Raw genomic sequence first — 24,492 nt, forward strand, 5'->3', positions numbered from 1 at the left:
CCCTGCACTGGCAGGCGGATTCTTAACCGCTGCACCACCAGGGAAGTCCCACTATGTGGGTTTTTTAAAAATTCCTTTTACTTGTCTTTTTTCCCCACCATTCAAGGAGTATTAGGATTTTTAAAGATGCAGATACAGAGACGATACAGAGAGAACAATTAAATCCTAAACAGTTAAGCTCTTGAAAATAATTTTGTAAAGTCTGTAGCAGACAAAAAGTTCTCAAAAGCCATGTTTTCAATTACAAGAGCTGTAATTGAGAGGGAAAGATAGTCTTTTTAATTCCCAAAGTCTGGCTTTAAATATCCAGAGCCGATTCCTGGAGGACCAAGAACATAATATTTACACCATAACCACAGAGAGGAGTATGTGATGTCAGAAGAGCCTAGAGGATGTAAGAGCTTGACCAGCAGGCAAGAAAGTGAGGACTGTAGAGGGTGTGCTGAGGGCTCATTTGTGGGGCTTAGGGCTGCTACGCCCTGCTCCAAGGTCAAGTCTTTGCAGAAAAACAAAATAAGCTTAGGTAGGTTTGAGGCATTCCAGAGCAAATAGAACCATTGCCTGGCTTCACAGACAACCTAAGTGACTGTAAACCTCAGATAGCAGCCTGAGGTTTCCTGAGCAGAAAGATGAGCAGTGATCAGGGCTGCAGCATCAGGGCCCAAGGGGTTCTCCCAGAGTCTCCTATGCCCGCTGGGCACGGTGCAGGTGCAGGAGCTGGAATCGCCAGGCTCCCTGAGAGGGCGTGGGACAAGCAGTGTGCACGAGGTGCGTCTTTGTGATTAGGACAACGAAGACGCAGAATTTAGATGTGATAACTGGGGGCCATGGCAGGACTCAGCAGGAAGAGAAAGCAATGCTCAAAGCCCAAAGGATGAATTACAGATGTCAGCATGGACAGAGATACCCATGGTTCAAACTCACATGCCCACCCCTGATGCCACAATTTCACAAGCATCTCCCAAACTCAGAGGCCAGCCAGGAACAAAAGAACTAGAACAGTAAGGTTGGAGGGGTAATTTGAGTTACTCATAAGAAACTGAGTTTTAAACTGAGAGTAAATTAAGTTATCAGGATACAAGTGAAAGTAGAAGCTAAGCTGGGTTCAATTATAGAGAAATCATTAAATTTTTAATATAAGCCATCTTGTGATAATGCAGTTTGTATTCCCAAATTATTTGGGAAAGTTACCTGGCAGTAGCCACTCAAACTAGAAATGCACAGACCCTTTTACCCAACAATCCCAGTTTTAAGAATCTATCCTTTAAAAGCAAAAGAGCCAGGATACAAAGATATGTGTATAAAGATTTTTATTTTGACAATATTTGTAGTGCCAAAACACTGGAAATAGCTTGAATATCTATCAGTAGAGGATGGGGTGAATAAAGAACCGTATATCCATTGTCTGAAATATTGAAATATATGCTGAAGTATTAATATGCTGATATATGTTATTAAATGAAAAAAGTTACAGTGTGAGTGTATATATTATCTCATCTTTTGTTTAAAAAAAAGAAAGTAAGGTCCTTATATATGTTATTATAAGAATGTAAAAATACATCAAACTATTACCATTAGCTCTTTTTTTTTTTTTTTTTTGCGGTACGCGGGGCCTCTCACTGTTGTGGCCTCTCCCGCTGTGGAGCACAGGCTCCAGACACGCAGGCTCAGCGGCCATGGCTCACGGGTCTAGCCGCTCTGCGGCATGTGGGATCTTCCCAGACCGGGGCACGAACCTGTGTCCCCTGCATCGGCAGGCGGACTCTCAACCACTGCACCACCAGGGAAGCCCACCGTTAACTCTTTAATGGGTGGTATTGGAGGGAGGAAAGAGCACTCATCTTTTATATACTTCAGTATTGTTTGACTTGAGACAAAAAGCATGTTCTAATTTTGTAATATATTTCAAGCAATAAAATTAAAATGTGAAAAAGACGGATATGAGGAGGGAAAAAAAATCCGTCAGTTTAGCAATGTTTCAAATGATCCTCTCAAAAACTTCTATTAAAAAATGAATATGATTTTGAAAGATTAGATTTTCACTTCTTTCTTGCCTGGAGCCAGAGAGAAGTCTTCCTGTCTTCTCTTAACTCTGCAATAAACTAAGTGAAATGATGGGGGTCGGGAGGGTGTCTGAAGATAAATCATTCACATTGTGGGATATACTGAAAATTAAGGTTTGATCTTGACTGCTTCTGAGTCCTAATTTTTAAGGACTGTTTTTTGGGGGGAGTTGATTCTCCCTTTGCCTGCTAACTCCCCTTCACCTGTGAGATTCTCTCCTCCTCCACTCTATCTGGGCCCCATGCTCTTCCCGGTTCCCATGCTACCCATCTTCCATCCCCAGCCCTCCTTGCCTCTGACCAAACTTCTTTTTTTTAATTGGAGTATAGTTGATTTACAATGTTGTGTTAGTTTCAGGTGTACAGAAAAATGAATCAGTTATACATATATCCACTCTTATTTAGATTCTTTTCCCATTTAGGTCATTACAGGGTACTGAGTAGAGTTCCTTGTGCTATACAGCAGGTCCTTATTAGCTATCTGTTTTATATATTGTAGTGTGTATATGTCAGTCCCAGTCTCCCAGTTTATCCCTCCCCCACCATCCCCTGGTAACCATAAGATTGTTTCCTACATCTGTAACTCTACTTGTGTTTTGTAAATAAGTTCATTTGTACCCTTTTTTTAGATTCCACATATAAGCAATATCATATGATATTTGTCTTTCTCTGTCTAACTTACTTCACTCAGTATGACAATCTCTAGGTCCGTCCATGTTGCTGCAAATATCATTATTTTGTTCTTTCTTATGGCTGAGTAATATTCCATTGTATATATGTGCCACATCTTCTTTATCCATTCCTCTGTTGATGGACATTTCAGTTACTTCCATGTCCTGGCTATTGTAAATAGTCCTGCAATGAACATCGGAGTGCATGTATCTTTTCGAATTATGGTTTTATCCAGATATCTGCCCAGTAGTGGGATTTCTGGGTGGTATGGTAGTTCTATTTTTAGTTTTCTAAGGAACCTCTATACTGTTCTCCATAGTGGCTGTATCAATTTACATTCCCACCAACAGTGCAAGAGGGTTCCCTTTTCTCCACACCCTCTCCAGCATTCATTGTTTGTAGAATTTTTGATGATGGCCATTCTGACCGGTGTGAGGTGATACCTCATTGTAGTTTTGATTTGCATTTCTCTATTAATTAGCAATGTTTTCCTACCTTCTTATTGCCACCCCCCTCCAGGCTCCCTCATCCCCCTCACTTGTGGGACACCTTGGACATCGTAACTTGGTCGTGAGAAGCACTAATCTATTGAATGAGCACCAGCGGGGACACCTGGAATCCATGCCGAGCACCACACAAACATTTTTCATGAAAATTCCTCCATCCTCAGAAATGGGATGAAGTAAGGGTCAGGGTTGGCTGGGCTGCATCCAACGACAATTCAGGTAGGAGGGTTCCAGGCTGTGTTGAAGGCAGTCCGTAACTGCCAGTAATTTGAGCAAAGGAGGGAAAGGAAAGGAGAACATGAATTATAGCCTGAGAAAGGATCAGAATTGGGAGAAGAAGAGACAGAATGGTCTGTCAAGCTAAAAGGAGGAAGAAAAAGAACCAGGAAGCAGAGTATCAGAAAAGAGATCTGGTGATTAATTTGTTCAGCACTGGGTCTGCCTCTGGCTGTCTTTCTCGTGGTGCAGGTCACTGAGCTCAGGAAATGTTCTTAAGTTTCAGAGTCATGAAGAATAAACTCGGGTTCCTAAATTGGAGCTTTGGGGGGCTGGGGGTCCACCAGATAGAAAAACATTTTTCACTTCATGATTTAATTTAGGATTAAAGACATAAAGTAAGCAGTGCATTTCTCAGAAAAGCATATTTTATATTCCAACAGTCATTTTTACCTACTAAACCCAGAATAATTTTCGATGTGATGACAAGTAATGGAAGAAGGGGCTCTGCATGATTCTGTGCCTAACCGAGTAGTCTAATAACCAAGTAGGTAAATATTTTCTGGGTGAAATATTAGCAATTTGTGGGAAGCCCTTGACTTGAAGCAGGACCAAATGAGGCAGGAGGCCTTGCAATCAGTGGTGGACTCAGTATTACTACTGGGCTCCTTTTTTTTTTTCCTTGTTCAAAAATTTTTTTTTAATTTTTAAAATTTTTTAACATCTTTATTGGAGTATAATTGCTTTACAATTATACTCCAATATAATTGGAGCAATTTTAACAATGCTGTGTTAGTCTCTGCTTTATACCAAAGTGAATCAGTTATACATATATCCCCATAATCTCCTTCCTCTTACGTCTCCCTCCCTCCCACCCTCCCTATTCCACCCCTCTAGGTGGTCACAAAGCACCGAGCTGATCTCCCTGTGCCATGCGGCTGCTTCCCACTAGCTATTTTACGTTTGGTAGTGTATATATGTCCATGCCACTCTCTCACTTTGTCACAGCTTACCCTTCCCCCTCCCCATATCCTCAAGTCCATTCTCTAGTAGGTCTGTGTCTTTATTCCCGTCTTGCCCCTATACTGGGCTCCTTTTTCATGATGAAACCATCCCTGAAAGTGTTCAACTCCCTTCAAGGACTGATGATGCAAAGCCAATGACCTATTTAACGCTTCATCCTTGCACCCTGACTTCTGCTCAGCAGTCTGAAGCAGCCCAGAGGACCTGAACCAGACGACTCGTTGAGGAAGTAAGTAAACTACCCCTACCCACGTCACGGCCCCCCTATACAGAAGTGAGAGTAACTTCAAAATTGGGTGGAAGGGTTTGCTACAAAGGCCTTTGGCCTCTTCCTGCCCATGTTAAGCAACTCAGGCACACACTACTAGTGTCCTGGCAAGAAACTCTCTCACAAGAGCTGGAAGAAGACCAAAGAAGGCCAGAGCCTCCAAACAGAAGCTCAGTAGCAAAAGTGTTGGAGGGAGAGAAATGAGGCAATTACCCTGGGCTTACGGGCAGGTGACTCAGCACGCCTGCAAGAGAGGAGCTGTTGATTCTGCAGGAGCTGGGGTTCGTGCTACCATGGGGCTGGTGGAGAGGAAGAGGGAGGTTTACTCCTCAAGAAAAAGGGCATGGTCCGGAGTGCAAAAAAGGAAATGGCTTTCTCCGCCAAGGGATTTCTGGTTTCTCCATCCTTGCCTAGGGTTAAACCCTGTGAAAAAGAAAATGCCCAGCAGGTGGCAGCACCTGACAACTGCAGTAAAACAAGGCTGTAAGGCAAAGCCTTCCTCTGGCGTATGCTGCACTGTGCCTTTCTCGGTGGGATTTCATTTAGCCATCCGTGAATAGCTCCCTACAAAGAAGTGAACATTGAGTTCATTTCTGTGTTTCCAGAACCTAGCACCGTGCCTGGCACATTCTGCGTGTATCTGTTGATTGAGTGGATCAAGTAATCAATTATTTCTTTTTCAATAAATAAAATTTTAAAATTCCCCTAAACGAGAAAAAAGTCGTCATTTGAAGTGGCCCTATTCCTTTCTTCTTATCCCATCACTACTACTGTCATGTTAATTACAAATTTAATTAGTTTTAGCAATAATAATAACAAAGCCCCATGCTAGATTAATTCTCTACTCACCCTTGGGCCAACCTACATCCTTATTCTACTTAATTAAACTTTCCCTGTCTGCAAGAGGGAGGAGAGATGGGGGTATAGGTATGTGTATACCTGATTCACTTTATTATACAGCAGAAACTAACACACCATTGTAAAGCAATTATACTCCAATAAAGATGTTAAAAAAACTTTTTCCTGTCTCTTTCAGAGACTTTAAAAAAATCATGGGGTTTTAAAAAAAAACCCTGAGATTTATGAGGAAGGCAATAAACAATCATTCGTTGATTAGTTGTAGTTTTTATAAGCTATTTTTGTTGTTTTGTTTTTGTATTTATTTTTGGCTGTGTTGGGTCTTTGTTGCTGTGCACGGGCTTTCTCTAGTTGCAACAAGCGGGAGCTACTCTTCATTGTGGTGCGCGGGCTTCTCATTGCCGTGGCTTCTATTGTTGCGGAGCACGGGCTCTAGGCACATGGGCTTCAGTAGTTGTGGCACACGGGCTCAGTAGTTGTGGCTTGCAGGCTCTAGAGCGCAGGCTCAGTAGTTGTGGCGCACGGGCTTAGTTGCTCCACGGTATGTGGGATCTTCCCGGACCAGGGCTTGAACCTGTGTCCCCTGCATTGGCAGGCAGGTTCTTAACCACTATGCCACCAGGGAAGTCCAGTTGAAATTTTTTTTTAACCAGCGCCTTGTTTGTCAACTATACTTCCTTTAAGTTTTACTCTTAAAAAAACTTCTGGGGACTTCCCTGGTGGTCCAGGGACAAACCACACTGAACAATGATACTTGAATCAGAGCCATGTTCTCAGCTGAAGAAAAAAATACTAGAGCAGATCATGGGAGCCATCATTCAGCTGACTCATAAGAATGGACCCAGAACCAAAAAATTTAGATAGCGTCATCTGGAGACAATGGCACCCTTGATATCTCTCCCATCTTAGGGACTCCTATCCTCACCCTGTTCAACTTTGTTATACCCAGTCATTTTGCTATTGCCTTTACACCTTTGTTGTATTTTAAATGCAACTTTCCTGAACTCAAAGAGCCCATTTGAGTCCTTTCTATCCACAGGGTGAAGTTCTAAGTTATCATTACTCTCCCTAACTCTAGAGGAATATTGTATCCTAAAAACAATTATCTTAAATAGTGATGGTTCCCAGTGTCAAGCTAATTCCTATTCTCTTCCCATGCTGCATGCTTTCCCTAGGCAATCTCATCCCCACCCATCATTTCTATACTGGTAACTCCTGATCTTTACCTGTAATTTAGGTTTGTCTCCTGAATTCCAACTTCATACATACAGCTGATGGCCTACTATAAATCTCTACCTGGACATACACATCATATCAAAGATCAAATTCAGGAGATTCTGGTTTAAGATGGTAGATTGATCATATCCATTTATCTGTTTTTTCCCCAAAACTACATTAAAATCATAGTAAAGAAATAAAAAAGATGTGGACACCCCCGACCCCATCCAACAAAGAGAATGGGAGAGAAGCAGAGGAGTAGAGATTCCAACGAAGTTCTGGAAGTCAGGAGATGGATGAAGAGGGGTAAGTGATGCTCAAAGAAGAGTGAGCTGCAGCCTAGGACACCTGAGAACGAGACCACAGCCAATCTGCCTGGAATAAACCCAGAAACACTCTCAACTTGCAGACTCCAAACTCTACAGAAGGCAAGAGAAGGAGAAACGAGCAGAAAACAAACAAAAGTACTTCAGTAAATTCAGAAATATTAGGAATGATATTGCATCCATAAAACAAAGGCAGGATAAAAGATATGAGTGTCAGAACTTGACGTTTCTCCACCAACCTCCCACCTCAGTGAATGCCATCATTATCCACCCAATTTCCCAAAGCCAGAAAGTTGAAAGTGATCCTTTATTCTTTTCTTCTCCTTATGCCTCATTCCATAAACTGAGGGTTGATCCTAATTGCCTAAATATCTCTCTTTCCCCACAACCATCGTCTTTAATAGACTTTTATTGTGTCTTCCCTGGATTCTCTCAGTAGCTTTATTACGGGTGTTTCTAACTCTGGTTTGAAGTCTTCTCAAACAAGTCCTTAGAATCTTGCAATTCCTAATCAGCCAGCATCTAGCACACACTGCCCTTCCACCACTGAGTGCTCGATAATTATCTTGAGTAATATCTGACCACCTGTCCAGCCCCGAATTTTCACTACTTCATGCCCTGTTCGCTATATCCCATTCATATCAACTTTTAGTTCTTCCTCAAGACGTGTCTCCTTTTCTTTTTTTAATTGATTTTTTATTGGAGTAGAGTTGCTTTACAATGTTGCATTAGTTTCTGCTGTACAGCAAAGTGAATCAGCTATATGTATACATATATCCCCTCTCTTTTGGATCGCCTTCCCTTTAGGTCACCACAGAGCACTGAGTAGAGTTCCCTGTGCTGTATAGTAGGTTCTCATTAGTTATCTATTTTATACATAGTAGTGTATATATGTCAATCCCAGTCTCCCAATTCGTCCCACCCTTCCTCCCCCCCTCACCCTCCCACTGGTATCCGTAAGGACATGTCTCCTTTTTAAAACATGTTCAGTTCTCCCCGCCTGGAACCCCTGTTCTCTTTGCTGGCATGGGAACTCCCTTCAGGCTCAGCTCAAGTGTTAACTTCCCCTAAGGAAGTTCCCTAACTTCCCTGGACTGATGTGGGACTCCTGGTCCTTCTGTGTCCTCTGTGTGTATCATCTCCCTCCACTACAGCATTTTTATGTTAACTTGTAATTGTATGTTTCCTGTTTCCCCAGACCAGACAGTAGGCACTTTGGAGGCAGCAACCTATCCTTTTAGCTTTGTATTCCTTGCACATGTGTCCCATGAATGAATGATCATAATCACAGCAGACGGAAACTCAAGAAATCTTCCATATAATCCCTGCCCTTGGGGTCAATGAGGTATTATAATTTTCATTTTATTAAAGATTAAGTGACTGATTTAAGGTTGCAAACCTGGAGCATAGGGGTTTGTATGTGTGATGGAGTAGAGGTGGGGAGAGGAGAGAGTGGTAGTCATAACTAAAATCCTGGTTTCCTACTTTTTTTTTTAATTTTATTGAAGTATAGTTGATTTACAATGTTGTGTTTAATTTCTGCTATACATCAAAGTGACTCAGTTATACATATATATATTCTTTTTCATATTCTTTTCCATTATGGTTTATCACAGGATATTGAATATAGTCCCCTGTGCCATACAGTAGGACCTTGTTATTTATCCATCCTATATATAATAGTTTGCATCTGCTAATCCCAAACTCCCAATCATTCCCTCCCCCAACACCTTGGTAACCACAAGTCTGTTCTATATATCTGTGAGTCTGTTTTTGTTTCGTAGATATGTTCATTTGTGTCGTATTTTAGATTCCACATACGTGATATCATATGGTATTTGTCTTTCTCTTTCTGACTTACTTTGCTTAATATGACAATCTCTAGGTCCATCCATGTTGCTGCAAATGGCATTATTTCATTCCTTTTAAGGGCTGAGTAATATTCCATTGTATATATGTACCACATCTTCTTTATTCTTCATCTGTTGGTGGGCATTTAGGTTGTCTTACCTTCTTATACAGTGATTCTTCCACCATGTTATGACACCTCTTACTAATCTGTTATCATTTACTAAAGAAACTCAACTGGAAAAAAGAAAATATAAACAAAAAAAATATTGCCCAAACTAAAGAGATTATTTTCTTTAAAATAATGATAATTATTATATGATATTTTTAAGCCTAGCCTTGTTTGATCCAGGAAGGTAATCACCCTTTGAAATCACACACTTATTCATTAGGCACTATGTCCCATATACGATTTTCTATTACAACCAACTAATAAGCAATGCTCCCACAGGTTCTCATGTTCAGTCCTTCCCCTAATTCTCTTATCGCAATGTCTGGCACATATGCCAAAGGTGGCCCTTACCTGAGCACATGCTCAAAAGCCCACCACTACCTTACCCCGTTCTTGAGAGTTTACAAGTTTTCTTCGCTTCAGGGAAAGATCTGTCTTCTACTCTTTTCTGTCTCCCTTGGTGCAACGATCCTAATACCTACTCCAGAGAGAATTGTTGATTTGATGAAGAAGATAAAAAGGAATCTGCAGCACTCTCAGTGAGTTTTGGACACTTTCTTACGCATTTCCCTCTCTTGGATATAGTTGTTTGGTAGCTCCTTCTCAATCTACATTGTTTTATCCTTTTAGGCCTCCATTCAAATGATGGAAATTTCCTAGATTCTGCCCTCCATCCTCCTCTCTGAGTACTTCCTCCCTGAGCAATCTTCTCCATTAATTTCATCATGATGTATATGCTAATGACTCCCAAATCTATAGTTTCTAAACCTACTTCTCCTAAGAACTGAAGACCCCAATTACTTAGGGACTCCCATGCAATGCCACACAGATGGCCTGATACGCCTTCAAAAGTAAGATGTCTAAAATAAAATTCATCACTTTACCCAAACCCATTTCTCCATCTCTTAAAGGCGTCACCATCCTCCCAAACATAGTGGCCCAGAACCCCAGTCACAACTGATATTCTTCTGTCCTCTTTACTGTGCCCCCATTGGGAAGGCTGATCACAAAGGTTCCCCCATGGCCATGCCTGTGATACCTTCCCTTACCCCCAACCATGATTTTCTAGTGGGATGTGCCAAAAACAGGACCTCATATGTCAGATCCAGTGACTGGCCCAAGAGATGGATGTGTGACCAAGTTCATCCATCAGTGTCCATCTCTGGAAAAGTTCACAGTGGCCCAGAGAGAGATCCCGTTCTTCTTCAGTCCCGTAGCTAGAAGAACCGGGTACGGTGGTGATCCTCAAGCATGGAAGTGCTTCTCACAGTAGAAGAGAATAAAGGCTGTCTTCAAAGAGAGGATACGGATGAAGAATGACAGCCGAGACCTTGACTCAGTTGTCCCTACCTGGCTGTCCTTCCTAAAGATAGGTTAGTAATCAAATATTGAATTTCACAAATAAATTCCCCTTTTTTACTTTTTAGGTGAATCAAGTTGGGTTTTTGTCATTTACAAAATCCCAACTTAAATCTTTGCTTTTCACTCCGTGCTTCTCCTTCTCCTGAACCCATAGGAAAGCATTTAACCAGTTGCCAAATCATGTGGGTTCCACCTCTTTTTTTTTTTTAATTTAATTTATTTATTTATTATTTTTGGCCGTGTTGGGTCTTTGTTTCTGTGCGAGGGCTTTCTCTAGTTGTGGCGAGTGGGGCCACTCTTCATCGCGATGCGCGGGCCTCTCACTGTCGCGCCCTCTCTTGTTGCGGAGCACAGGCTCCAGACACGCAGGCTCAGTAGTTGTGGCTCACGGGTCCAGTTGCTCCGCGGCATGTGGGATCTTCCCAGACCAGGGCTTGAACCCGTGTCCCCTGCATTGGCAGGCAGATTCTCAACCACTGCGCCACCAGGGAAGCCCCGGGTTCCACCTCTTAACCATCCTTGACGTGTATCCCGTTTCCTTCACCTAACTCAGGTCCTAGGTTACATAATGGTTTCCTTACTATACTCCCAGACTCCAGTCTAGACATCCTCCAATTGCTGTCAAAGAACTGTCTAGAAAAAAGTTCTTCCATAACCTTCAGTGGCTCCCTAGGACTCACAGAATAAAAACGAAACTGCTCAAACAGCCTCAAACACCCTATAATTTGTCACTTGCTTTCTTTTCTGCTTCATCTCTCCTAACATATCCTTGAACCAAACGTGACCACTCACCTACCGCTAAATGTTTTCTGAACTTTCCTGCCTCTTTTCTTGTCATTTTCTCTCCACTTATCACAGATACAAATCCTACCCATTCTTCAAATGTCACCTTCTTCATAAAACCTAAAACCTCTCACACAGCAGAAAACTACCTTTTCTGGGCTTCCACGGCGCTTTATACTTCTACCAAAGCACGTTTGCTTTGTGCTATAGTATTTTCATACATATTCTTTTCCTTTTTAGGCTATAAAGTTCTTTGAGGACAGGAATTCTTCTGTGTTAACCATTGTACTAAAGGTGCCATTCCCAAATGTGCCTCTTTGGCACGTGGATTCTTCTGAGCTAAAGGCAATGGAAAATCAGCAGATGCAGGAAGAGCCCTTTACTTCCTCCAACTGCCCAGAAATAGAGTACCATTTTCCCCTTCTGTAACAGAAATTTCCCTTTATAAAGGAAATTTCCATTTGTGAAAGTGTCTTATACCAGGAAGAGAGTTACTCCCAGAGACAGCTCACCACCTGAGAGACTCTGATCTGCTCAACATGATAACCTGTGTTTACCAGGCATTTCCTCCCCTCCCCTTTCTACAACTTGCCTCCTCCATCCAGAAGCTCCAAACCCCTTTCCCTTTGTTTAGCCTAAGATGGTATATAAGCCTCAATCATCCGGCCACTTCCTTGAGCTTTCATTTCTTTGGAAACTCTTGTGCATACATACATAATGAAATCTGGTCTTTGTGTTTCTCTTGTTAATCTATTTCTTATCAATTTGATTGGAGGAGTGGGCAGCCAGCAAACCTAGGAGGGTAGAGAAAAAAAGGTTTTCCTCCCTTGCATTACTCAACATAGTATTTTGTATTATGTACAAACACCTGTGATGCTCTAGATATGACATGTAGATGTGGCCAGAGGGATTGTTTCTCCTCTAATTATTTAAAATTTTAATTCAGTGTTGTAATTAATGCTTCCTATGGCATCTGTGAGACAATTATTATGAAAGTCTAGATAATTACACCATTTTCTATTCTACCATTCTCATGGATGTTCTCTGCAAAAGAAGACCCAATTTAAAATAAATTTCAGGACTTCCCTGGTGGTACAGTGGATAAGAATCCACCTGCCAATGCAGGGGACACGGGTTCAATCCCCTGGTCCAGGAAGATCCCACATGCCATGGAGCAACTAAGCCTGTGCGCCACAACTACTGAGCCCTCATGCTGCAACTACTGAAGCCCGCATGCCTAGAGCCCGTGCTCTGCAACAAGAGAAGCCACTGCAATGAGAAGCCCACGCACCATGATGAAGAGTAGCACCCGCTCACTGCAACTAGAGAAAGCCTGTGGGCAGCAACAAAGACCCAATGCGGCCAAAAGTAAAAATTAAATTAAATCTTTAAATAAATAAATAAAAATAAATTCCATAAGGAAACTGAATGTCTGAGTCTATCCTATTATGAAAAAACAAAATTCATCTTCCTGTCTCCTTCCTCCCTCCCTCCTTCCTTCCTTCCTTTCTTTCTTTCTTTCTTTTCCTCTTCTTTCTTTCTAAGAGACAATCAAAATGCAAGCTATGGCTTGGGTGTAATTATAGATGCCAAACCAAAGTCAGCTTTTATTTACAACTCCTTCACCAAGTCAGCACTCCATCTCCCCCTCTGATGTACGCAGACTGCACCCGAACCAGTCTGAGTCATGTTATTTGTGTGCCATTAAAATGGGGCATCTGATAGCATCTGCTCTCTTTCTCTTGTTCAAATCATGAATGGGGCTCCTCTCCCTTTCCTAAGTCACCAGGTTTTGAATATTTACAATCTGTGATAGTACAAAGAAATGGATTTTGAACTCTAAACAGTCCATAGTTGAAGTAGTGAAGCCACAAGGGAAGAAAAACCAGAGTGGACCCATAATAATAATGAATTTTCTGTGAGTGGGAATGAGCTATGAAAGGTGTCAGGGAAGAAGAGTGGCGATGAATGACTAAAGGCAAAGAAAGTTTACAAAGAAAGCGAAACGTGCTTATGGATGAACAGGAAGGGAAGAGGACCATGCCGTTCACTATTAGGTACTCAACAGCCATTTATAGCAGGATCTGCACGGGGCTTCAAAAGAGGGCTTGCTTTCTTCACGTTGAGAAGAACTAAGAAAATTATTCTTCTGAAAAGGCCATGGTAATTTTAAAACTATGGAGTGACATTTTCAAATGGTTTGACTGGAGCTTGGCTAAGCCCCCACCTGCCTGCAATTCTGTATAATCTAAGTTTTACAGAGTCTTTGTTTCTGGGTGTTTAGAGCCTGAATCTTGATCTACGTTTTTGCAGATGAGCTGTATTGAGAACATTGGTTTTCAGAATCCCTAATCCTGGTTTTTCAACCAGGCAGAGCCAATCAGCCATCCCTAGTTTTGCTGGGTTAGCACAGTTAGTAAAAACCGAAGCAAACCTGATTAGCTCGACTGGGAGTCCTGAGCCGAAGATCCAACACAGAATCCAACACAGAATCAAAGAACTGAGATACCGGAGTGAAAATTGCATCTGATTTGTGGTCAAGATAACAGGAGTCCGAATCTCCATTCTCTAGTGTGGACTTTGAGCAAATCACGCAGTCTCTCTATGATTCAGTTTCCTGTGACCTCGAACAAAACACTCTTTCTCAGGGTCGGCTTCCTATGAAAAATCAGAATATAAAGTTGTTGTGAGGATTAAATGAGATCAAGTATGTGGAAGTATTTTACGGTCTGCAAAGTGCTATATAAATGTAAGGTATCCTGAATTTTAGGTTATGGTCTTGAAAACATGATTAAGCAACGGTTTCTACTAGTTTCTGAAAGCAGGTGAGTCAGGTACAGCATGTGTGTGGATAGGATGAGCCATTCACTAAGTCAACACTAATTCAAATGTTTATTAATGGCATACAAGGTGCCAAGAGTGTTGTAAGTGCTGGAGATACACTGTGAAAAGAGCAGGTACAAATTCCTGTCCTCACAAGCAGGCTAGATGATAAGCAAACTAGTGAAAACAAAGGAGGGCTGCAAAAATTCCCTTGTGTAAAATTTGGGATCCCATTATTGTGACGTTAATGTAGAATAATACTTCTCAGTTGATAATATAAAGATAATGAAACAAACTGTATACACAATCGATAGACAATGAACTGAGAAAAACCCCAATTATAAGGAGGAGGTCCCTTCCAAACTCCTCCCACCTCCACTCTGCCCCTGCACACAAGAACTTTAGCTGGTTAAGAACTGAGAACAGGGCTTCCCTGGTGGCGCAGTAGTTGGGAGTCTGCCTGCCGCTGCAGGGGACACGGGTTCGTGCCCCGGTCCGGGAAGATCCCACATGCCGCGGAGCAGCTAGGCCCGTGAGCCATGGCCGCTGAGCCTGCGCGTCCAGAGCCTGTGCTCCGCAGCAGGAGAGGCCACAACAGTGAGAGGCCCGCGTACGGCAAAAAAAAAAAAAAAAAAAGAACTGAGAACAGAGTCTGGGAGCCAAGTGCTTTATAGCTGGGGTTAATATACATAGTATGATAGGGTGTGTCTTAGAGAAAAGTAACACAGGGAAGGGAAATAGCGAGGGCCATGGCTGGTGGGGAGAGAGGATGGTCGGGAAGACTCACTGAGAAGGTAGCATCTGAGCAAAGGCCTGCAGCGGGGGAGGGAGCCATCCATGTGGACATCTGGGGGAATCACATGCTCATCAGATGGAACAGTGAATGGAAGATCCTGAGTTGGGAGCAGGCCTGGTATGCTTGAGAGATAGCAAGATGGTCAGTGAGGTCGTAGTGGAGTGAATGGGGGGAGGGGAAGAGTGAGTAAAAGGGCGGATCAGAGGGAAGTGGGCCACACATTGGGGGCTGTGAAAGACACTGGATTTTACTTTGCGTGGAACGATAAGCCACTGAAAGATGCTGAGCAGAAGAGTAACATGATCTGAATGTTCTAACAGGATCACCCAGGCCACTGTATTGAGAATAGATTACAGGGAAACAAAGGCAGGAGCAGAGGGACCAGTGGAAAACGACTGAAATAATCAAGAGGAGAGGCACAGTGACTTGGGTCAGGGTGGAACCAGTGTTGGTCAGAAGTGGTTGAACTTGGAATACGTTTTGAATGTAAGGCCAACAGGATTTGCTGACAAATTGGAAGTGGCGTAAGAGGAAGACAAGCGTACAGAAAGACTCTAAAGGTTTCAGCCTGGACAGCTGGAAGGGCCAACTGACTTTTACTGCGACGAGGGTGAGTAGGAGTGAGTGGTGTTGGTTTGAGAAGTCAAGGATCATTTTTCTGCTTCTCTTCTGATTCTGTTAAGTGAGGGAGTTAGGATTTAACAAGTAAAGATGGAGAAAGAAAACAGCCAATTAAAATGAAAATGGCATTCCAAGAGTAAATTGAAGCTATAGGTGCAAAAATAGGAGGGTAGGTGATGGGCCCACCTAGCAAGCTTGCTAGAAGGGGACAAAGGGGATGAATGGTGAGGAGTTGGGAGGAGTCAAGGAGTTGCAGTAGCACAAGACGAAGACTTGCATTTTGCTGTTGTAAGTTTCCATCACTGGAGCTACAGGAGGGAGTGGCAGGTGAAAACTGGGTGGTGGACAATAACATTTTGTTAAGTCACAGGATGTGTGACTGAAGAGCAGGCAAGAACTTCAGCAAAGACAGTCTAGGTAGAAAGAGAACATTAAATCTGTGGTCTAGGGATGGGGGAGGAATTGACTTCATATCTTGAGAAAAAGGGCTGGATTTATCATGCACATGCCATGAAAAGCAATATATTTTTTAGTTGTTCTTGTTTTTTGCTCACTGCCCCATCCAGTCTATTTGTTGAGTCCTGTAGGTACTGTTTCCAAAGCGTTTCCTGGCTCTGTCCACTTCTACTGGTTTCCACTGCTCATACTCTATTCTCTTGAATAGATTACTAAAATCTCTCTGCATTACCATTTCAACAGGCTCCTAAATGTTTCTCCACTTTTATCTGTCTCTGTCTAATCTATTTCCCATATAGGTACAAGAGGGAACTTAATACTAGAATGTCAATCAGACCATGATAGTCTCCTTAAAATTCCTCAGTGACACCCCGTTGCACTTAGAATAAATTATAAAAATAAAGCTAGCACATCTGTGACACATACTGGCCCTCCACTAAGAGCATTACATATAGTAATTTGCTTTATATTCAACCCTATGAGGCAGGTACTATTATTATAATTTATATTTATCAAATGAGGAAACTGAGGCACTGAGAGGTAATTTTTTCAAAAGGCCTTTATGTTTTCCCAGAAAGCAGAGGCTGCAGTAAATGCGTATGTACCATGACTTAATTAGGGAGGGCAATCCCAGGAAGTAGGAGTGAGTCAGGTCAGGAGGGATAGTACAGTGACGGGGCCACTGCGTGCTATCAAGTCCACCTGATGGCTTGATCTTGCCTAACCAACTCTGAGAAGCTGTATGAATAAATGTGTGTCTGGACTCCAACCCGGTGGAAGCGGGGAAGAACATGTTCTCGGGCACCTCTATCTCTTTGGTCGGAGGTTTACAATATGGAGCATTAATTAGCTCAGTTGCACTCATGCCCACAAGCTAGTCTTAGCACCAGCAGGAAAGCACCTGGCCCCAAGATGACTGGTGCCTGGTGAGGGCAGAGGAAAGATGCTATCAGATTGGTCTACCTGGAGTCTGTCATGGCCCAGGCAGAGCTGCCTGCCACATGGGTGGCTAGAGCAAAACAAGTACTTGACGGGTACCAGAATATTGCACCCCAAAATACACCTCTTTGGCAAAGGAAATTTCCACATGTAAAGGAAATTTTCATTTGTAAAGGTGTCTCTTATCAGGAAGAGAGTTACTTCCAGGGAAAACTCATCTACATAACACGACAAGCCTTATTTACCAGACATTTCTTCCCCTCATCTTCCCAGCACTTGTCTCCCCTCCTCAGGAGTCTCACACCCCTTTTCCTTTGCTTAGCCAAAGATGGTATAAAAGCCTCAGTCAGGGCTTCCCTGGTGGCGCAGTGGTTGAGAGTCCGCCTGCCGATGCGGGGGACACGGGTTCGTGCCCTGGTCCGGGAAGATCCCACATGCCCCGGAGCGGCTGGGCCCGTGAGCCATGGCCGCTGAGCCTGTGCGTCCGGAGCCTGTGCTCCGCAACGGAAGAGGCCACAACAGTGAGAGGCCTGCGTACCGCAAAAAAAAAAAAAAAAAAAAAAAAAAAAAGCCTCAGTCATAGGGCCCTCTCCTTGAGTTTTCATTTCTTTTTGAACTCTCCTGCATACGTATGTATGTATTTAAATCTGTTTTTTTTTCCTTGCTAATCTATTTCTTATCAGTTTGATTCAGAGGTCCGCCCGTGAACCTAGGAGAATAGAAGGAAGAACGCTTTTCCTCCTCTACAGTTTTCCTCCCTCTACCACAGAGGGATGCCTGGGAAACCCCACTTGCACAGAGGCTGAAGCTGAGGTCTGGGCCCTCTGATAAAGCTGGCAAAAGGTAAAATTTCTTACCAAAGTTACCCTCCCTGATTTCTGTCTGCACGGTCTAATTGAATGAGGGTGGTAAAGTGTCTTTGTTTTCTCTTTCCAAATCTAGAAGAAAAGCAGTTGTAAGAATTAGTTCTTTGGATTATGACTCTTATAAATTTGGTTTGGAGTACTCATTGTTTAATTGATCCTTAGCCTCCCAGGAAGAGTCATTGTTTTCTCTGTTTCTGTCTGTTGCATTGTTTGTCACGAGGAGGAAAATCATATAAGATTGTCTTTCCATTTCGTTTTGGGTCTTGAGAGCTTGGCTTGCAACCAGTGAGAGGATACTCTTCTTGGTCTCAACAGCTTGTGGGGAGGGGGTGTGCAGGTTGTCAGATATGCATCTGGTGGCACCTGTCAGGCTAGGAAACCCGACACACAAAAGCACATAAGTAACATTGTCCATCTGACCATACCAGCTCTCATGGGAGTTTGTATCAATGAGAGGTGTCAGTCCATAATTTCATTTCCTTGTCATTCAGGGAAAAGTCTCATCCCAGTATAGCCTATTCAGTGGGACAGGTTAGCAGGTCTATGACTGAAGGTGTCACACTTTTGTGGAGGACCAGAGTTTCCTTACTGCTTGTGACAGTGAAGGTCTTTGATTTCTTAAGCTGTCTTTGGGAGTAACTCTTGATCCTGGGGCAGAGGGAAGGGGGGTTGTCTCTGCATCTTTTTCAGCCTCTTTGGGGATGCTTCTGTGTTCATGTTTAAGTCATAAAAAGGATTACTGGCTTCGAGTCACACTGGAATAGGGATACCTTTGGAAATTTGGACTTCATATCTAAAAGGATTTTCTTAATTGAAATACAATTGACATATAACACTGTATTATTTTTTGTTGTAAAGCATAGTAATTTTTTTTTTTTTTTTTTTGCGGTACGCGGGCCTCTCACTGTTGTGGCCTCTCCCGTTGCGGAGCACAGGCTCCGGATGCGCAGGCTCAGCGGCCATGGCTCATGGGCCCAGCCGCTCCACGGCATGTGGGATCTTCCTGGACCGGGGCATGAACCATGTCCCCTGCATCGGCAGGCGGACTCTCAACCACTGCGCCACCAGGGAAGCCCAAGCATAGTAATTTGATATACGTATATAAGGCAAAGTGATTATAAGAAGTTTAGTTAAAATCCATTACCACACATAGAACTTTTTTTTCTTGTGATGAGAACTTTTAAGATCTATTCTTTTAGCAAGTTTCAAATATGCAATAAAGTATTGTTAACTATAGTCCCCATGCTGTACCTTACATCCCAGGACTTATGTATCTTATAACTGGAAGTCTGTACCTTTTAACCACCTACACCCATTTTACCCACCCCTCCCACCTCCCACCTCTGGCAACCACCAATCTGTTCTGTGTATCTATGAGGTCTTTTAAATATTTATAATTTTTTTTTATGATTTCCCATTTCAGTAAAATTATACAATATTTTAGTTGGCTAAAAGTCAAAAAGTCTCAGTACAGTAGGTAACCTTAACTTGTTATACCTGGCAGAAACACAATTTGGATCCAAATATTTTATATAAACTAGTAAGTTTTACATTATTTGTGTCTAATTCACAGGTAACATTTTTAAATGAATGCTATGTGATTTCTATTTGTGACCGTCTGATTGTTTATGTCTATGTATGTATGTTTTGTATATGTGATATTTTTCTACTTCTGGAAGGTATTGCCAAAATTCATAAAAGAGCTCTGCTTTAATTGGTTTAGAAAGAAATAAACACTTATATAAGTTATGTATTCCTAAAACTGTCAGAAAAATAGAAACTAACCCAAATTAGTTTTTTTTTTTTAAGTCCATGTGATCTCAGATAATGTTTGGTAAATAAAACTAGTTTAATATTTTTGGTTAAAAAAAAATAGGTATGTCCTGAAAGTTGTTGGCATTAAATGTAATGCAGACATACAATTTTATTCTACCTGGGTTTACTGTTCAAATGAGATTATGTTGTCTCTACTTGTTGTTATGTTATCTCTAGTTGTTTAAAATTATAAAATTACAAATTTATTATAAGGCACATGGTGACATGTTGGTTTCTTTACTTCTGTGACTTTTAATATTTTCCTAGCATGCATGTTACAAAATTTGTTAACAAGAAAACAGCTTTAGATGATGGCTAGTTTTGTTTAATGTCTCATGAAATTTTCATGAACAATTAAAGAATATGTTGGTTAAATGGAAGTGGGTAACAGTTTATACATGAGCCTTTCTGCTTAAGAATAGTTTCCAAAATCTTTTGGGTATCTTAAAACTTTAAAGCTATACTAAGTTAAGTTAAATGATGGACATTCTTTGAATATCTAGATCATCTGCAAATAAGATAAAATACCAAAACATTAATTGCTAAACATAAGTTTAATTGTATCTACTTTGGCCTCTTATTACAGACAGACTAAAGATATTCAGTTCTGTTAATAAACATATTATTTTATCATATTGAAAAATTTTACTGTGAAGAAAAGGTGCCTCTAAAACTTATAAAATTGGTATATTCATAAATTTTCTAATTTACTACAGAATGCTGATATATATAACACACAATTCACAATTGCTTACTTCCTTGTTTTCGCTGGAAACTAAGGTTACCAAGGGTTAAGAATTCTAATCAACATATGTAAATTAGCTATTAGGAATAATAAAAATGAAGGAAAAAATTGTCTGCAAAGTATGCAAGAAAAGTAAGGCAGGATGTGAGAGATGAAGGATGCTTTTTTGTTAAGAAAAAGGAGAGTAATTTTGTCCTAAAGTAGTTTAAGGTTATTTAAAAGTTGTTTCAGATGAGGAAGAGGAAAATAAAGGACAAAAACCTAGATAGATATAGGGAGTTGTAAAAGGAAAGAGAGAGAAAACCTTTTCTTCTGTGGTCAGGCTGGCTAAATGAAACGTATTCATCATTAGGTTTTAAAATGAATTTTGATATAAATAGTGTACTGATACAGAACTGGAGTTTGGATTAACGGTCTGTTCATAAAAAGTTTTTCTTTACCTGTTGAGTAATCTGCCTAGAAAACAAAGATTCCGTGTCTTAGAATAACTTTCTGTGAGTTGTGTTGTCTTTATTATGTTTTTGATTACTTAAGAAAACAAACTTCTTAATATTGAAAGTGCCAAGGTTTTTTTTTATAGTCATGTGATCTTCTGTATTTGCCTTTGAAATCTTTTATTGTCACTTTGGTTAAATAGATAACCAAGTATTGTTTCATAGTGACCTGTGATCCTATTTAATCAGGTGTTCAAACCTTTTGATATTTTTGACAAATTTCCCCAAATAAAATTCTAAATGGAATCTTCTTTCACCTCAAGATAACTTTGAGATTCCCAGAGGGCACCTGAAAAATCTCACAGAATTTGTTCTCTCACTTGGTAAAATAGAGATGTTACATTAATTAGGTTTATTGGAAATGTTAAATTACATGGGAAACATTGTCAGATGAGAAGGGATTCTGAACCTTCTTTAGGTTATATTTGTATGGATACATGTTTTTCATATAAATGTTTCAGAAATTGTATAAAGTTCCTAGAAATTTGTCAGTATCTTTGCTATCCATAACTTGTCCTTGTTTAATGTTATCAGTCATAATTCCAGTCATTATAAAATGTTGTGTGTCGCAGAAATAACCAGATTTGTCAAGTGTGCTGTAATGAACTTTCATCAGATTCTTAACCAGGGCCATTTTGAAGTCTGTCATTCCCACACAGTTAATATTTTACACTATTCTTCCTGAAATGTTGTAGCAATCAACTACAGGGGAAAATGCTTCACATCAAGGAGATTCACAGAAAAGACTCTGACAAGTACTCTGGAGTACAGGTTTCTGATAACATAAAAATCATGCCACTGGGCTGGGTAAAACTTCCAAAAACTCAAATGGAGAATGTATGGTCAGGCCACTCAAGATGGCTGTTCTCTTGCTCTCTGTACATCCCCTGCCCAACCAGTGCCTGCTTCACCTACACCGTACACACATAAATGACCTTCCTACAGACTTGTCCCAGGCCCCAGCTAGGACTGTCCTTATCAAAGGGGCAGTGAGGGGCATGCCCCTCGGCTGGTAACTAATGAGCCAACCTGAAGTCAGTTCCTCCTATAAGTGGCAATCTCTCCTTCCCCGCCAGGAGCGAAGATTGCTGCTGTGTCCTGCCCGCCTTCCACCACACACGGTAGGGTGTCGCCCCAGGACCTTGCTTCAGACGTGTTAGCTCCCCCATCCATTCAACCATTGATGTCTCTGTCGCTGATGCTGGGGTCTTTCTTCGGTCTTTTATTTATTTATTTATTCATTTTTAAATTTTATTCATTTTTTGGGGGCTGCGTTGGGTCTTCGTTGCTGCGCATAGGCTTTCTCTAGGCGAGCGGGGGCTACTCTTCGTTGCGGTGCCTGGGCTTCTCATTGCAGTGGCTTCTCTTGTTGTGGAGCACAGGCTCTAGGCACGCAGGCTTCAGTAGTTGTGGCACTTGGGCTCAGTTCTTGTGGCTCACGGGCTCTAGAGTGCAGGCTCAGTAGTTGTGGCAAACGGGCTTAGTTGCTCCACGACATGTGGGATCTTCCCGAACCAGGGCTCAAACCCACGTCCCCTGAATTGGCAGGCAGATTCTTAACCACTGCGCCACCAGGGAAGTCCTCTTTCTTTGGTCTTAAAGCTGGGCGAGTGCCGTTCTTGTAGGCCTGTGGGGTGCAGTCCAACAAAGAACCTGATGAATGTATAAAATTGCTAACCCTAAATCAAGCAAAACAAGAATTAATTTCCTGGGACTGAATGAACTGATAAGGATGATTATAATTTTTCTGGCCTTTTGGTTTGAAACATCACTGGTTCTTTAATGTTTCATTTTTCAGATTTAAGGAATCCTTTTTCTCTTTTCTTTTAAGCTATCTATAACTTACAGAAATATATTAAAGTATACTTTTGTGAATAAAGATGAAATATTTACTTTTTCTCCCTACCTGATCCCTCTAGAATTTGGAAGCTTTTATTGACTATTCTTGTTTTCATGGTAATATAATTATTTGCATATGTTCAATAAGAATCTGTTGTCCTGGGAATTCCCTGGCTGTCCAGTGGTTAGGACTCTGTGCTTCCACTGCAGGGGGCACAGATTTGATCCCTGGTTGGGGAACTAAGATCCCACATGCCAAGGGGCAAAAAAAAAAAAAAAAAGAATCTGTTGTCCTTGTTAACAGGACACAGTTTGAAATATTGGTTATATTACCAAGGCTTTGACTAGAATGGCGTATTTGAGAACTAAGGTTCACTGTATAGAGCCAATGCTTATAAAGCCCTCTTGGAATACCCATCTGATACCTGCCTTACAGGCTTCCTGGTCTTACAGGTAAGAAACATTGCTTCCTGGAAGGCCCAGGAGCCTTAAAATATATTGGGAACCCTGAGAAAGGAGGAATTCACCCAAATCTACAGGTGCTGCAGATGAAGACTGATGGTAAGTTCTGGCTTGGCTTCCTATCCTCAAAGAGGCTTTGAAAAATCTAATCTGAGTTCCCTGATTTAAAATCCCAGCAAAGCAGACTTAAAAGAGCCTCAATGGTCAGTTACTTATTCTTGCTGCACTTATGTAAATAATCAGGCCAAGTTCAATGAGACTCGATTTTTTTGCAAATTAGTCTTACTTTGATTACCTTTGATAGAAATTGGAGTGATGAGAGAGGGAGAAGTTCTGTTTCAGTGAAAAAATACAGCACATCCTTGTGGGTTGTTCTGTACATTTTGTCAGTAATTAACATTTCTAGTTTTTCTCTCACCTTTCTCACTGGCACCACTGAGAACTAAAATCTGACTGCCCTGTTCTCATTAGGGCTATCTAAAAGGGCTCTACAAACTAATGCCAGATGCTTCCATGCTTTGCTCTGAAGAATAACCATGACTGTGACACTGATATACATGCCATCACCAAAGACATTCAAACTGAAAATCAGGAAATTGGAAGTTAGATTGTCACAGCCATCCTCTCTCCACCATCTAAATATGCTTTGAGTCCAACATCTAGAAACCTTTTTGACTGACTTTTCCTCTGGTCCTCAAAACTGGGTTTATCATTTTCTCCACCCATGAACCTTTGGGTTTTTGTTTGTTTTGTTTTGTTTTAACAGAAATGCCTTTTCCCGGGGTGGGGGAAGAATTTTTAAAGGGCAGAATGAAGGGTACCAAAATGTGCCTCTTTGGCATATGAATTCTTTTGAGCTAAAGGCAATTGAGAATCAGCAGTTGCAGGAAAAGCTCTTTACCTCCCCCTAACTGCCTAAAAATAGAGTAAAATTTCCCCTTTTGTGCAGGAAATTTACATTTAAAAAGGCAATTTCTACTTATGTCTCTTACCAGAGAAAGAGCTACACCAGAGACAACTCTTATCACCCAAGAGACTTATCTGCATAGCGAGACAACCCTTATTTACCTATGGTTCCTCCCTCCCCTTTCCTTAACACGCCTTCTCCACCCAGAGGCCCAGACTCTTGTCTTTTGTTTAGCTGAAGATGGGTATATAAGCCTCAATCTGGCTGTCTCCTTGAATTTTCTTTTCCTTGTAAATCTCTATGTCTGTGTATATAACCATATCTGTTTGTTTGGGTTTTTTTTTCTTCTCTCTTTCTAAACTGTTTCTTATTAGTTTAATTGGAGAGCCCAGCCAGTGAACATAGGAAGGTAGA

General features: G+C 41.4%; 1 long non-coding RNA gene across 1 annotated transcript; it reads left to right on the forward strand.

Moving 5' to 3' along the window:
• The first annotated feature begins 3,258 nt into the window (after positions 1–3,258).
• On the forward strand, positions 3,259–6,216 carry LOC117197157 (uncharacterized). The gene is made up of 3 exons (XR_004477685.2): positions 3,259–3,417; positions 3,901–4,004; positions 4,598–6,216. It is a non-coding gene; the product is annotated as an uncharacterized LOC117197157 (long non-coding RNA).
• The last annotated feature ends 18,276 nt before the right edge of the window (positions 6,217–24,492 follow it).

Source organism: Orcinus orca, chromosome 11 (assembly GCF_937001465.1).
Source record: "Orcinus orca chromosome 11, mOrcOrc1.1, whole genome shotgun sequence".
In the NCBI taxonomy this organism is placed as follows: Eukaryota; Metazoa; Chordata; class Mammalia; order Artiodactyla; family Delphinidae; genus Orcinus; species Orcinus orca.